Source organism: Humulus lupulus, chromosome 6, assembly GCF_963169125.1.
Source record: "Humulus lupulus chromosome 6, drHumLupu1.1, whole genome shotgun sequence".
NCBI classification, from domain to species: domain Eukaryota; kingdom Viridiplantae; phylum Streptophyta; class Magnoliopsida; order Rosales; family Cannabaceae; genus Humulus; species Humulus lupulus.
In genome coordinates, this window is record NC_084798.1 from 54,701,950 (window position 1) to 54,718,083 (window position 16,134).

Genomic DNA, 16,134 nt, shown 5'->3' on the forward strand with positions numbered 1-16,134 from the left:
CATATATTTGTAGTATTGAAAAAAAAGATTCACTAATAATATTACTGAATGTGTATTTATTAATTGTTGTACATAGTATTACTCACTATTGTAAATATGGCTTAGTTTTCTGATCTTGTACTAGTTATCTGTTGGTGTCTATAGCCCTTGTTCTATAAGAACCCATGTATACCTATATTTTCTGAGTAAAGACAACTAATGTTTACAAGAAGTATGGTAAATGATTAAAAATATAAAGAGAATAAAATCTACTAAGAGGCTAGATGCAAATGACTATTCTTTGCCTGCTTTACATTTAACAGGTCAATCAAAGATGTGGTCTTCAACTCCACACAGGAAAAACCAAGGATGAAGGATGTATGAAGTAACAGAAACTAAAAGCCACATCATGAACTTAGAATGTTAATGCATTAAACAAAACTGAAGGCCAAATTGTTGCTGTAGCCAGTTCCAAAGAAAAAGGCAAAACCAACAAAAAAAAAGTGTTGCATTAGCATATTTGCATGAAAAATAATGAGCAGATGTAACAGAATGCAGCATAAGACCAGTAAAGGTTCACCTAATAACAATCGAACAATTTTCCCAATATGAATTACACATCTACCTAGAATGTGCTCAGGTACATTACATTACTGCTTCTGGATCAACTAAAGTAAAAAAACGAATAAAAAAAATAGACTGAGAAAATTAATGAATTTCTGTTCCTGCTCTAGAAGTAGATGAATAAGGCAGATTCAACTTTTGTCAAAGTTTATAAACTAGATTATTGTAAAAAAAAACACATAAACATATCATGAAAATGAGATTTTATATAGATTGTTGACTCTGATAAACTTGTTTTAAAAATTATTTTGTTTCCTAGAAATCAGAACTAGATTAAGTTGCTTAGAGTTATCTGTTTCCTATATTTAATTTCATACAAAGGTCATTTATTTTTAAGAAATAAAAAATTACAACAATCATTAAACATTATTATAGTTTCAATACATGAAATGACAGAAAAAAAAAACTAATGAAAAAAGAGAAAGAAGAAAAAAATACCTGCAAGGATATCAATTGTTGAATATCAATATCTAAGTCTCTCCTCCTGGCTAGATTTACAAAAATACTTGTTAATAGAAGCTCTGCAACTTCAACTTTCAAAAACACAATCTCCTGGCATAATCTGAAAGCAGGAAATACAATATAATAAATTTGTTGTTATATTATTATGATAATCTTGAAGAAAAAAATTTGACCAAAGGCTTTTTTTATAAATTATAATAATAAATCTAGATATACCACATAAACTTCAAAAGAACATATATACCTTAGAATTACATCTGTGCAATAGCCACAAAGCAAATGGGCAAGCGGAAAAATCCATGTCTCAAATGTTTTACCATGTGTCACCCATAAAGTTGAAGTACCCAATGAAATTGCTTCCGCTAATAAGAAATTTAAGGAATCACTAATTGTGTATCGGACAAACATAATCAATTAAAGCCAAACTGAAAACAGCAGAGAGCAGAAAAGAAAAACAGAGAAAAGCACAGATACATTGATTTGATTTTTCTCTTAAGTCGTTAGAAGTTGAGGAATACCAAGTAAAAGCAAAAGAAAACAACTTTGGTTAGAAAGAAGCAGGAGTATCTTTGAAGTAGTTTACAAAGCAGACATAAAAAAAAAGCTAAAAAAACTCTACGTACCTTCATAGTTAACCCCTTTGGAAGAAAGCACACCATTTGTGTAATCCAACAAGCATGAAAAGGCAATGAAGAAGAAAGCAACAACATACTTTCTATTGATAATTTCCATTTGATACATGAAAGTTGAGAGAAACCAGAGATACCCAAATGGCAAAACCAGCCTCTTTGTAATGTAGTAGCAATAATTAAGGAGCTGGTAGAAATGATTTGAAAACTTCAATACAACCAAACTTCCAACTCAATTTATCCAAAAATAAGTTTTTTTCAATTGGGCATATCTTGTTTTTTTAAGTACTAATAACATCATATCAAAGAGTACAGTTCGTCATGCTTCCTAAACCAGAATTGCACTCACTCACTCACAGCCTAGTGTCAGAACCTTAAACTAATAAACTGAAGATTTGTTAGTAAAAGAAAATAATAAAACAGTTAAAAGAGAACCAAACATGCCTGCCACCAGTTATGAAAAGAAAATGGAAAAAGAATATATAAAAAGCCAAGAGAAGCGAGCCACATTAATAAATAAACAAAAAATGTTAGGCAATTTAAAAATATTTGTAAAAGAAATTCCATCAATCATGCATTGGTTTAGAAAAAGATAAAAATAAAAAAGGCATATCTGTTAGGGAATTTTTCTTTTTTCATTTCCTGATTATAAAATTTTAAAGCTTTAGTGAAGCATTACATGTTAAGCATTGTGATAAAAAGGCATAACTTTAAACATAATCAGATGAAAATATATCTTCTTATACAAATTTTCTAGCCACTTTACATTGAGAACGAATTCAAGGAAGTGTAAATCAGAGATTTAAATAAGCATAATGAAATACCCATGAGCAACCTTAATATTCAAATCCCAAACCCCAAATCATATCTGACTTTCACAAAGACACGGAAACAACTTCAATCTACAAACCCCAAATTGAAAGGAACCATAAACAAATTGGCAAATTACAAACAATATCAATAAAAATGCTTCCCTTACCCTAATTTGTACATTATTTTCACACATTACACCAACCTCAGAATCGGTAAAAACAGGAGAAAGCATATCAATTTGTTACAAAGGCAATCATTAACAAATGTGATTCAATATGTTGCATTGATAAACGAAAATGTCAATATCAAGAGAAAGGCAATAATATTAAGTGAACTGATCTATAGAAAAAATGAATAAAACATATTACCTACAAAATAGCCCCGTCCAAATCGAAGTCGAGCCCATCTTCCCTGAAAGCTTCACCAACATTTCCCACTTCTTGTTTTCGTAACTCCTAGAGAACTGTAATAGAGAACTGTAATAGATAGAGAGAGAGAGACGAGATATATCAGTGAGATGGCCAAAGAGAGATACATGAGAGGGAGAGATAGAGATAGAGATTCGAGGGAGTGAGTGAGTGAGGAATTTTAGGGTTATTCATTACAAAACACAAGAGAAAATATATAAAATCAAACACTTGATAGAATAAAGAGAGAAAGAGAGACACCTTATCTCCCGCTGCCTCGCAAGAACCCAACACCATCAAAGAACCGACGGCGACTCCGACAATCTAAGGGTTCGATCCTTGAGAGGGTTTTGAACCTAAAGAAGAGCTAAATCCAACCGTGCAACTGGCTCCCTAAATGGAGGACGGAGGTGGCCGGAAAACTCCTCGAATCTCACAGAGGCACACGACTTCGACAAGCAACCAGAAGTAAAGGATGGTGCGTTCATAGGCGAGGATATGGAGAAAGGGTTTTGGCTGCCGTGCTTCCTTGTGGTGTGGCGCGTTTGGCTCCCTAACAAGCAAAAAGTGGTCAATTGGCTTGGGCAGAGACATGAGAGAGGGAGAGAAAGGGAAAGTGTGCTATGCGTATATTGAAAAATGAGAAGCAGCTTAGAGCTTCTGTCGTTTAGAAAGAGAAAAGGTGGGGATCACTTTCATTTGCCGCCTCTTTAATTTTTATTTTTGTAAAATTTCCGTAATGTTATTTTTATGAGGATTTATTAATAACACTTCTAAAAATACGTAATATTTTAATGTAATATATAAGAAAAATTGTTGTAGTGTAAGAAGAATGAGGAGAGGATATTGAGTGATATGTTGTAAAGATCTTTGCTCTAGGGAGAGTTGACGTCTCTCAAATGCGTCTAGGGAGAGTTGAGGTCTTCTAATGTCTTCTTATCTCTTTAATCATTCTATAACAATGGTCAGATTTGCCTATTTTCTACTTTCTTCATCATTTAGTTTATCTCTATTTTGTGTCTATTAATTAGAGGATCCCTACTTGGGGCCTATCAATTGGTATCAGTGCATCTCCAAATTGATTTAAGGGTAGTTATAATGAGTACTAATCATAGCACTTTAAATATCATTGACTCCATTTTTATGAAATAGAAGCTAGTTTCTTTTCTTAGTTTTACTATTTTAATGTAGGAATATATTTAACCTAGATTTCTTGGTCCATATATATTTACATCTGAACTTAACAGGTGAAACTAAAAATAAGAATAAGGGCTTCCCAATATGATACAAGTGAAGCCAATTACAAATGCAATGTCAGTGAAGGGTCCTGTAGCATGCAAATTTTATTCCCTGAGGGAAATGTAGCCGTCTTAACCAATCCTGGTTCTGATTAGGTAAGAATTGATTTTATCAGTTATTCACACTTTTACTTTGTATGTTGTTCATACGAGGAAAATGCTCGAGTAAAGTGAAGAAAAGAAATTAGGTCAACAAATTTAGATGATAAATATCTAATTTAAGACATCTAGTTTGACAGTAACAATTTCTCGATAGCTAACGGCGCTACATGTGGTTTAACATGTAAAATTTGTACTCAGTAAGTTGTACACCTTATTTGTTATTTTTTCTTTTTTGTTGAAAACGTGGATAAAGTAAATTTTAGTTCTCACATTCCCAGTACTAAATAATTTGTTATTTTTGGCTGCTCCAGGTTGAAGCTGGCCCTAAGTTGTATGTCAAACTCTCCTATGGGCCAAGATGGGCCACTTATTTTGTTGGTATAGGTATCCCCCATGCACAGCTTATTCTTTTCTTCTTCTTTTTTCCCTATTAAATTGTAATGTAACCCACATGTATCTTACAGGTGGGATGACTCGAGTTAAAAAATATGATTTATTGCATTGCAATAAAAAGCCCTTTTATCCCAAAGGCTTGGAAGATGACTCGAGTGTCATGGATGGATACATAATGCATTCTGTGAGTGTGAAACTTGTTCCTTTTCATTGCAGGAATCCTCACTTATTCCATTTATTGCTCTACATTGTGAGTGATATCTGAACAAAATAAATTAATAAAGTGGTATTATTTAATCAAATGATGGCAGAGCTATATTTATGAATTTATATTTGTATATTGTCTTTAGTTCTTTGTTTGCTTGCTGAATTATTGAGTGGACACGGCTAGTGCTTTCTAGGTGTGTATTATAGCATGGATTAATTGATTTAAGTGTACTCAACTTTTTTTTAACATACCATCAGTTTGAGGAAAAGTTTGAGCTAAAATCATTATTCTTTCATTTTGACATTCTTCATTTTATTTGTAGCTCTACAATTAGCCATTTTGGAAAATATAGCATATAACATATGTATATATATTATGTGATTGCAACATATTTCTATCATTTATTTCTACTATGTAAATATACAGTAGCAAATAAAATGAGATGAGGGATGTTCCCAATACTTGGAACTACTTGTTTATCTTTATTTGTAAAAGGGAAATACTTATTTATAATTAGATACCATACCATATAGAATTTTGTCACTACAATAATATAATAAAAAATAAATATGAAAATGCCAAAATTAAGAAGGCTGAAAATATATTGTATCTTTAATTACACTGTGTTTTTGCTATATTGTATCTGTTTTTGCTGTATTGTATCTTTGCCACTAAACTAACAAGAGACAAAAAAATATGAAGTTTGAAAATATAGAACTGGCTGTCAAGTTTTTTGAATGAAATGATTGAGAAAGACTTGCACCTGATCATGTTAGACTATATATTTTAACCATGATTCTTGGCAAAAGGCTTTAGTTATGTGTACAATGACTCTTTATGAAGTAACATGTTGAATGACTAATAATTTAAATTTATGCCTTTTGTGGCTGACAATTGAAATTTAATTGTTGATAATGCATTCACACAAAAAGAGGAGGTAAAATTATGTGTATATATATATATATATTGTGATGATATCAATCTTTTATATATGCCTCTGTTTCTTTATTTGTGACTCATTCCATATTTGAACTTCCTACCTTAAAGTATCTATGTATTGTCATTATTTGTCATGTCTAATTCTTTTAGGATCTCAATAGCTTAATCAGTTTTGACAAGTCTTGGATTTCAATAGAAATTTGGATTTTGTATAGGTTAGTGTAGGTTGTCATTATTGCTTCATAAGCTATTTATATGAAATAGCAGCTCACAATTGTCGTCTATATCATCTTTTCATTTTTTTTTTTTTAATGGTCTTCTCTGCAATTGTCTCCCTACTCTAGTTTTGGTGATTTCTATTTTTGGATTTCCTAAATTTGGGGTCTTTATCCTCTATTTTTTTATGCAAATGTCTTGATTCATAACTTTAAATATTATTATTTCACTTGAACATTGGGTGGTAGATTCCGACATATATAGGTAAGGAGTATAATAGATTTAAGAAAAAAAACTTTTCCGTTGGCATGGAGTTTCTCTATTCTTACTGCTGGTTAGATAAAGTTGTTGGTTTTTTTTCTAGAACTTAGATGTACCTAGCATAATAGATGGCATGCTTTTTTTTATTTAGTTATTGAAAATATAATAGATGGTATACTTGTTGGTGTTTAATAGAGTTGTGAGGTTTGTCTTATTTGTGTTCTTAGTTTTATATCATAAGTTAGCTTTCTTGGCATTACTTTACTGACTTTGTGCTTTTATTTCCTTGTTTTTTTTTCTTGTTCTTATTGTTGACATGGATAGTTTGTTATGGATTGATTGTTTCTAAGGCAACATTTGATAAGTCTTACGCTCTCAAAAAATATAGTGTCTTTCCAAGGGCTTTGGAAACTTATTCCAAGCTCAAAACGTCACCATTGGGTATAATTTCTAATCATAAATGTTAGTTGATTTTAGTTAAATTACACATTGTTTAGAAAGAATCTATTTTATGATATGGGTCTGCATGAGTCAATATTGATATATATGGGTTTGAGATTTGAGTTTTACTGTTTTGTTCTGTCTAAGGCTTACTTCTTTTTGTGTATAAATATGAGATTTCTGTGTGTCTTAGTCATTTTGATTGGATCTGTATATATATCTATATGTTTTTTTATGTTAGGGACAATTGATTTATGGGGTTTTTATGGGTATATAAGTTCTAGATATGAATATTTTTAGCATAGAAGTAGGTACGACTATTCTGTCATTTCTTTGTTCTGGGGCATGGGATGATGTTTTAGATTAAATTTGATTTTTTTATAGTTTAAATTTGATTTAGATTAAATCTTATTATGGGTATTTTTTTAATGGATCTGAGATTTACCATTGATTTTGCTACATCATATTTGGAATCTTTGGACAATGTACTTTTATATGGTAATGGTTTGTATTTTTCAGCATATACTGGCTGTTAGGGAAAGTAAATATGAATTTACTTTGTGAATTGCATACTTGGATTTTATATATTCATTAAATTTATGCTATTAATCTGAAGTGGAAAGAGAGAAACAAGTCAAATTCGTTAGTGCTGCATTTAATTCAATTTTTTATAGTTTGTAAATGTGTATTTATAAAACTTTTCATCCCATGCCCCACAAATGGAACATGCAATTGTCATAGACAATAGTATAGGATTTGTTTAGTCTTTTAACATATAGGAGTGTCTTCCATTTGAAACATTAATTCTTGAGACATGGTATATATAAGCAACATTATGTACTGAGTTTTATACTAACAAGTTACAAGGTGAGGAAATAGAAAATAAGGTTTCTTTGGACTTGGGGATGTTAGACTGTTATGAATAAATAAGGTTTAATTTCATTTGATAATAACCAAAGGTTAATTAGGTTTTCTCTTGTAAAGTTAATCTAACTTAATCAAAAACTGAGGATGATTGATTTCAACAACTGTATGATCTTTGTAACAAAACAGAAAATGAGGCATTAACATAATCAGCTAGTTTATGGAACTTAATGACCCATGGCGTTCTTTTTTTAGTTTATTTTATTGTACCTTAGGTCAAGTTGTATGGCTTTTTGTTCTGGTCCTATTTTTTCTTAATCTATTGTGTTTTTTCAGTTCGATTGTCTCTATTGATTTTATTAAAATGTTGAGTTATTTTCTTTGTTTGGATCTGATTTTACTTTTATTGTGGGATTAATAAATTTTTGGCAGTAGATTTGAACAATTTGTCTGCTTGTACCACTTTTTGGTTTAGTTTGGTGTCATTTGTTGGCGTTGTCTGGTTTGTTTATCCTATTATGTTAAGCATTTATGTTTTTGGAGTTTGTAATTGAGAATGTCTTAGCAATTTGATATGGTTAAATCTCTTATTCTTTGGTTGTAATTTTTGTGTCTATTTTTAATTTATATTTGTTAAGGAGTTGAAGGAAACAATCTACATTCTATTTTATAGTACATTAATATAGTCCTTTTTTCCAGCTTGGTTAACTATTAAATTGATATTCTAACTTTCCATAGTCCACTAAGGCATGACATTTCCAAATGTATGGCTATTCCCTTTTTTTGTCTTGGTACAAGTAACGTGGGACTTTTTCTAGGTAATTTTATCTACTGCTCAATAATTTGATAGTTGTAGTAATGTGTGTAATATAATAACTTGTTTATTATTCAAAATCAATTATTGTAAATTTGGTTATGCGTCATGATATTATTGACTATTTTAGATGAATGATATGATATTTCATGACCTCATTAGTTTTTCTTTTATGTTTTATTTACCAGATTCAACAAGTGAAGTGCAAAAGAAAATCTGATTTGGAAGGCTTTCGTGTGCTGACATTTGGAAGATGATGAATTCCTACTTTTACTTTTGAATATGCAACTATTTAAGACTATTTTGTTGACTATTGTGAGAATGTTTTGTTTATGTTAATTAGGTAGTGTTGAATATCTTAAGACTTTTTTATTGTTTTTTAGATAATCTTGAATGTATTTTGACACAATTATTTGGTTATATGTGTTATGAACCATATAATTGGCACTCAAAAATATATTTGTACAATGTTAAGGGTGTCTTAAGTTTATTAAATGAAGTGAGTTTGAATTAAAGCAATAAAAAATAATTATAATGTACAGGTTTATATAATAATAATTTAAGCTTATCCAAATATTATAATAATACAAAAAATATATTATTGTATCTTTTACAATAACACTGGTTTATAAGCATAAAATTAAGTTATGCAAACTATTTTCTATAATGCAGAAAGTGTGTTATTATAAACTGTATCATAACACTACTTTATAAGTACAAAAAAGTGTTATATAATCTATTTATAAATAGCATAATGAAATAGTTATCTAACTATTAAAATAACACAACAAAAGTGTTATCGTAGGCTATACCATAACACATGTCTACAAATCTGGAAGAGTGTTATAACACCGCTTTCCTTAACACATCAAAAAGTGTTATGGTATATATTTGATAATACTTTTTCGGTCTTATTGAAAGTATTTTTTCTTGTAGTGGTAATCAAAATGTTAAAAATTCTTTTTAAAAAATAAATTATATATGTATAAATAATATGTTTTTGTGTAAGGATTCACACTATTTTGAACCTCCTATTGTAGCCGATTACCCGTTTTGGCCCTTTATTTTTAAAAAATTAATTTTTGAACCTCGTGTTTTGTCAAAACGTTAAAAATAGGAGTATATATATATCGATTATTTAAACAACATGTATTTTGGTCGATTACTTATTTGGACTCTTTATTTTTAAAAAATAATAAAATAAATTATTAAAAATTTATCGAACAAATAAGAGTTAGTATTGAATTTTCCAAAATAATATTTGACTATCACAATATATTTTTTTTATATAATTGTGTTTTAGTTTAATCTTTAAGTCATTTAAATGTATATATATATTTATATGCATGCACATTTCATTAATATCTCTCATTTAAATTTAAATTAGTTGATTAATTTATTACATATAGATGAATAATTAGAAAACTAAAATAAGATAAAATAAGAATTAATTACTATTATTATTATTATCTTTAAAAAAAAGTAGAATAAATAAAAATATTTTTTTTAGAAAAATTTGAATTAAAAAATGAGAAAAAAATAAGGAAATAGATAGAGTGATTTAGAGCAATTTTAGAATGGCACATAATATTCTTATGGCTCTCCTTTGTATATCTTCTATATAAAAAGTGTGTTGATAATGAAAATTCATGATTTTAACGGTTTGTTTTGCTAATTTTAACGGAATATTCTAAATATTTTTGGGAATATACTTTCAAAACTAACTAAAAATAAATATTTATTAATCATATTAATATAAATTCAAATATTATAAAATATCATTATTATATTAATATTTAATATGAGACTACATATATAATAACTATATTAATATAAATTCAAATTCAAATATTATAAAATATCATTATTATAATAATATATAATACATGACTATATATTTAATAATTATATTAATATAAATTTAAATATTATAAAATATTATTATAATAATAATATATAATCCTAATAATGTTTTACTAATTATATTAATATGAATATAAATATTATAAAATATTATTATAATAATATTTAATGCAAGACTAGATATAAAATACATATATTAATATAAATTTAAATATTATAAAATATCATTATAATAATAATATATAATACATAATATTAATTTTTATTAAAAAAATTATCATTTATGTTTAAAATTGTTATCATATTATATATAAGTAAATCTTAAACAATGTTAATGTTTTGGAATAATTTTTCATTTAATATGTTTATGTCATTCTTTTATATATAATATTGTTTATTTATTTGAAATTTATTTGACAATGATACAAATTTAATAAATATAAATAATAGATTCTATATATAAAACTAAACAAATATGTAGTGCACGTTGCTTGTATTTAGTAAATATATAGATATGAAATTAGACATGAAAACACAAATACATATAAATATAATATAAAAAATTTCCTGAGTAATATCATGTTATATGTCCTAATTAATTTGGACAAATGTACTCACCACACCAAAATATTTATTTTGTGACATTTGAATTAGTGTCATTTGTTAAAAAATGTCACAATAATAGTATTTTAGTGATAATTGGTCAAAAATGTCACTTTAGTGAGAATAAATGACATTTTATATAGTGACATTTTTTAAAAAATGTCATTATTAATATATTTTAGTGACATTTGATAAAAAATGTTACTAATTTGTGAAAATTTAGTTTTAGTAGCATTCACAAAATGTCACTAGGTCAATAGTAACATTGTACAAATGACACAAAATATTGGATTTTGTGACATGTTAAAATGTCAGCTAAATAAATAATTTTAGTGTTATTTTAAAAGAGTTATTATTGAAATTTTGTAGTGACATATTTTTAATTTGTCAATTTTTTTAAATTTGTTTTTATATTACAAATTTATAATAAGAGTTTAAATGTGATTTTGACAAAAGTAAATTATTTTTTAGGCCTAATTAATTTCATATATAAAAAAATAACTAAACAAATATTTGGATAGAATTATAATAAAAAAAATTGAATATATAAAATTGAACTCTATAAAATTAGTAAGAGAAATAAAATTTAGCAATTTATGTTAATAAGAATGAAAACTACAATCACTAAGCTTCTTCATTCATCTCATTTGTATCAAACAACACTGATGTATCAACAGTTATGTCTTGGATATCTTTCCTAAACAAACTAATATCTCAATCCCCATCATTAATAGTTGCGCTACAAATCTCGGTTTGCAAATAAGACTCCACATTCTCATCGTATGATTGCACGCTCATATTATAATAATCTCTAGGATTTATTTTTAAAACAACATGCCATTCTTTGTGTTTGAGGTCTTCCACATACATTACCTGTTCTGCTTGAGAAGCTAGTATAAATGGTTCATCTTCACGCAGCAATTTAGAAAAGTTGACTCTTGTGCAATCATTCTCTTCTTTAATGCCACTTCTTGAAATCCAATCACACTTAAATAACATAACACGATTTCCTAAAGAATAATCTAGTTCTATAATATTAGTTAATATTCCATAAAATGTAACCTCTCCAAAAATAGGATTTGGATCTCTGCTACTTGCGAAACTTTGAGTTTTAGCCGTCATAATAACTCCACTATTTTGAGTTCTTAAGTTCTTTTCAATTTCTTTTGTGTGAAACCTGAAACCGTTGATTAGATATTTTTTAAATCGAATAAAAAAAATTGTTTAGTCCATTTGCCAAACAACGTGAGGCTCGATTATCCTCATTATCATATGATGATCAGTGGGAGGAACTAATAAAATATTGGGCAACAGAAAATGCAATGGTATTTTTCATTCAAACTTTTATTAACTTGCATTATTTTTATTATATTTCAATAATTTTTTACTAACTAAATTTTAATCTTTAATATTCTTTTAGAGAAAGAGTGCTAAAAACAAGGCTAGTCGTCCAGAAAAAAAATACAACCATACAACTAGCACAAAGAGTTTTGCTCAACTTAGAGCATTAAAGGTAAAATTTATTTAGTATTTTAACATTAACATTTGAATATTGTTTCAAAATTAGGTAAATTTCATTGCTTTTTAATTAAAACAATAGGTTCTTTTGTAGAAAATGGATGGTGCAAGTACGGCAACATGTGCAACCATGTTCAAAATATGTTACTAAAAGAAAGATACGAGCATTGCTAATGAGAAAACAAAAGAAGCAATTGTATGATCCAATTATTCTTAATTAATGTGTTATTTCTTGCTTGCTAGTTTAGCTTAATCTTAACTTACATGTTTACAATATTAAATCAATGATAGTTACAATTTCAAGAGAAAGAAGAACTTAATGAAGATGCATCAAAAGAAAAGGGTATGAATGACGTTTTTTCTAAAGTTATGGGTAAAGAAAAACATGGATCAGTTCGCATGTATGAATTTGGTGTTTGCCCATCTGATGTGTGGAAGGATAAATCAACTTGGAGAAGAAACCAAAATGAGTATGTAGATACTCTGCAGTTGGAAATTAATGATCTAAGATCTCAAGTTCAAATTCTTACTAAGACTATTTTGAGCAAGCAAAATAATGGCAATGACATATCAGGTTAGTCAAACTACTAATTTTTCATTTATTTTGATTATTGATAATAAGTTTTACTAACTACATGAAATTTATTTATGTGCAGCCTTTATATTGTAATGAAAATGCTACATCTTCACACATGATTAAGATTTTATTTTATTTTATTGATTTTTAAGTTACTAACCTATAAACTATATATAGTTATTTTGCTAATTTATTGTTATATATGTAGGCCATAAATGCTAGTACCTTACATAACAAAGAAACTCAATGCCAACTATGGTTTTCATCTTCAGCATATGATACTCCTCTTGTTGAGGTACTTCTACTATATTAGCATTTAAAAAAAATATTAAAGTGCATCCTCGACTATTGAAATTATTCATTTATAAATAATACATGCAGGTTGGAGAAGTAGTCAACCTTAAGAGTGTCACCAGTGAGCCTGAAACAATTGCTATTGGTATCGTTATAAGTAGAGATCCATCAAAAGAAGTTGGAGGAAAAAAGCTTGGATCCTTTTTTTCTGAAGTTATAGTACAAGTTCCTGTTAAGCCCGATGAACAACTAATTAAATCACATGGACATTTTAAGACAGTTGGTCAAGTTGTTGGAGTGCCTATTGCATGGCCAACAACATTTGTGATAAGTTAAATAAAAAAATTAGAACTAATTGTCTTCCATATAAAATGTCATTATATATATGTGTTTACAAATAATTACATATGTTTGCTATTCTCTTGCAGGTTCCAAGGGAATCAGATACACAACTTGGTGACTCAATGCTTTGATTTTATGTTGTAAAAATTAAACTTATCTTGGTGACTCAATGCTTTGATTTTATGTTGTAGAAATTAAACTCATGTATGCATTTTTTTTGTTGGTGTTTATTTCAATGTTTTTGTACATAGAAGTTTCATTGTTGTTGTTGATTTAAGAAATGTTATTTTGCTACAATTATTTATTATTTACAATATTTAACAGACTTTTTTGTTGTTTATTAGGGTATATTTATTGTGAATATTATTTAAGTTAAATTTGTATGAAAGATATCAAAAAAAAAAATTAATACATGAAAAATAAAACGGATGATTTAAATGTCAAAGATGTGCTTAAATTCTTTTAAATATATTTAAAAAATACTTTAATAACATGTTTACAAATGTCACAAAACTATATTAATGATATTTGTAAAAATGTTTTAAATATAAAGAATAAATATAAAATTTATTATAATAAATAATATAGTAATATTTGAAAATGCTATTAATTATCATTTAGTGACATTTTTAAATGTCATTAAAAAATGCTATATTTACATTTGGAAATGTCATTAGCTTTTACTCACACACTGGCATATTTTACATTTACTACAAATGTCACAAAAGTTATAAATGTTACTAAAAACATATAATAGTCACATTTTCAAATGTTACAAAATCAATATTTTGGTGTAGTGACTATTTAAGTTATAGAGATGACAAAATTACACAGTAGAACAAATTCTTAGCGCATTTAATCAGGCAAACTGCGGGGCGGGACAGGACCCACCCCACTACTGATTAATGCAAGACGGTGTTAAAAGGAGTAGGTACCCGACCCACATTATTATATTTTTATATTTTAATCTGTATATTAACTTAAGAAATTATAAGTCGTCAAAGTTTCATAGATAGTCTAACATTTCAATAATGAAAAATATGAATATTATGAGTATATACATATATTTACGTATTTATAAAGACATATACAGACACCTAATTATTGTAAAACCTTGAATTGATATTCTTTTAGACAGACACGTTTATGAATTTCTTGAAGGTACTCAATCAATATGTATAATTTCTCCAGCAACTTTTGAGATTTGTTTTCTAACCTTTTGATATTCTTGTGTTTGCCGTTTGCATAATTTGCAAAAAGCATTATATTTATTAAATTAAGAATATTATTCTTTAACTAAGTAAATATCTCACTTTCTTTAAATATGTCGCTTAGAATATTTGTGTGATAAACAAGAAATATATTTCTAATTTCTTACTTTGGTTCGACAATTATATATTGTAATTAGATAGGATTTTATCCTATCACGTTTTTATAAATAAATTTTTTTATTCTTTATCATAAAAATCACTTTCCTATAACTAAATGGTTTGATTGCAATATTTTATTATTACTTTCTTCACTTGATATATTTCGTGCACGGATTCAATGCAAAAAATTTAATGGAGTCAAGTTGATAATCGACACCCGGTTTTGAATTGGTTGCTAAGTCAACTGTTGGCATTGCCACAACGACCTGACAATCTGCGCTGGTCAAATTATTTTTAAAATATAATGTATTTTTTTCCTTTATTGCAGAACGATTTGGTAGCCGTGAAGGGATTTCATGAGCTATAAAATAAAAGATCAACGTCATTTCATTGTTTCAACTTTTGAGAGAATAATTTGCATCTTTAATTTTAATCTTTGTGATTCAAAAGTGTAAAATGCGCGTGTAGCTTCTTTGCTTTGTGAGTCTGAATTTAGCATCTTATGTGAACGAAAAAAAAAAAAAGAAGAAAATATTTATTTTCTCTATACACCGAATGTTTATCATTACATGAATATATATACAATAACAATTAGAATTAAGAAATGATAAGATTGTCAGGTATGATCAACTGTGGCAGTCATTGAATTTAAGATAGGGATTATTTACAATGAAATGCCTAAAATAAAGATGAATCTCTATCAATTTTGTCAAATCTTAACCCTCCCCTCAAGTTGCAGCATGTATGTCAATAATGTCGAACTTGCGAAGATGATTATTTAAAGATGGCTTTCCCAGTGGTTTTGTCATAAAATTTGCAACCTCAATTTCAATAAGAACGAATGAAGTAACAATATGCCTTGATTGAATTTTTTCACTAACAACGTGACAATCCATCTCAATATGTTTTGTACGCTTATGAAATACTGGATTTGCTGAAATATGTAATGTCGCTTGGTTATCACAATAAACTTTGGCTAGAGTAAGGAGCTCAATTTGCAAATCTTTGAAGAGGTATCTTAACCACGTGAGCTCACAAATTATGGCTGTTATGTCTCTACATTCTGCCTCTACTGAAGATCAAAATATTGTTGTCTTCATTTTAGTCTTCCAAGATA

The 16,134-nt window shown here is 27.8% G+C and overlaps 1 long non-coding RNA gene across 1 annotated transcript; it reads right to left on the reverse strand.

Annotated features, from left to right (window-relative positions):
• Positions 1-433: 433 nt before the first annotated feature.
• Positions 434-2,964, reverse strand: LOC133784023 (uncharacterized). The gene is made up of 3 exons (XR_009871082.1): positions 2,876-2,964; positions 1,310-1,427; positions 434-1,165 (listed from the first exon to the last, which is right to left on the reverse strand). It is a non-coding gene; the product is annotated as an uncharacterized LOC133784023 (long non-coding RNA).
• Positions 2,965-16,134: the final 13,170 nt, after the last annotated feature.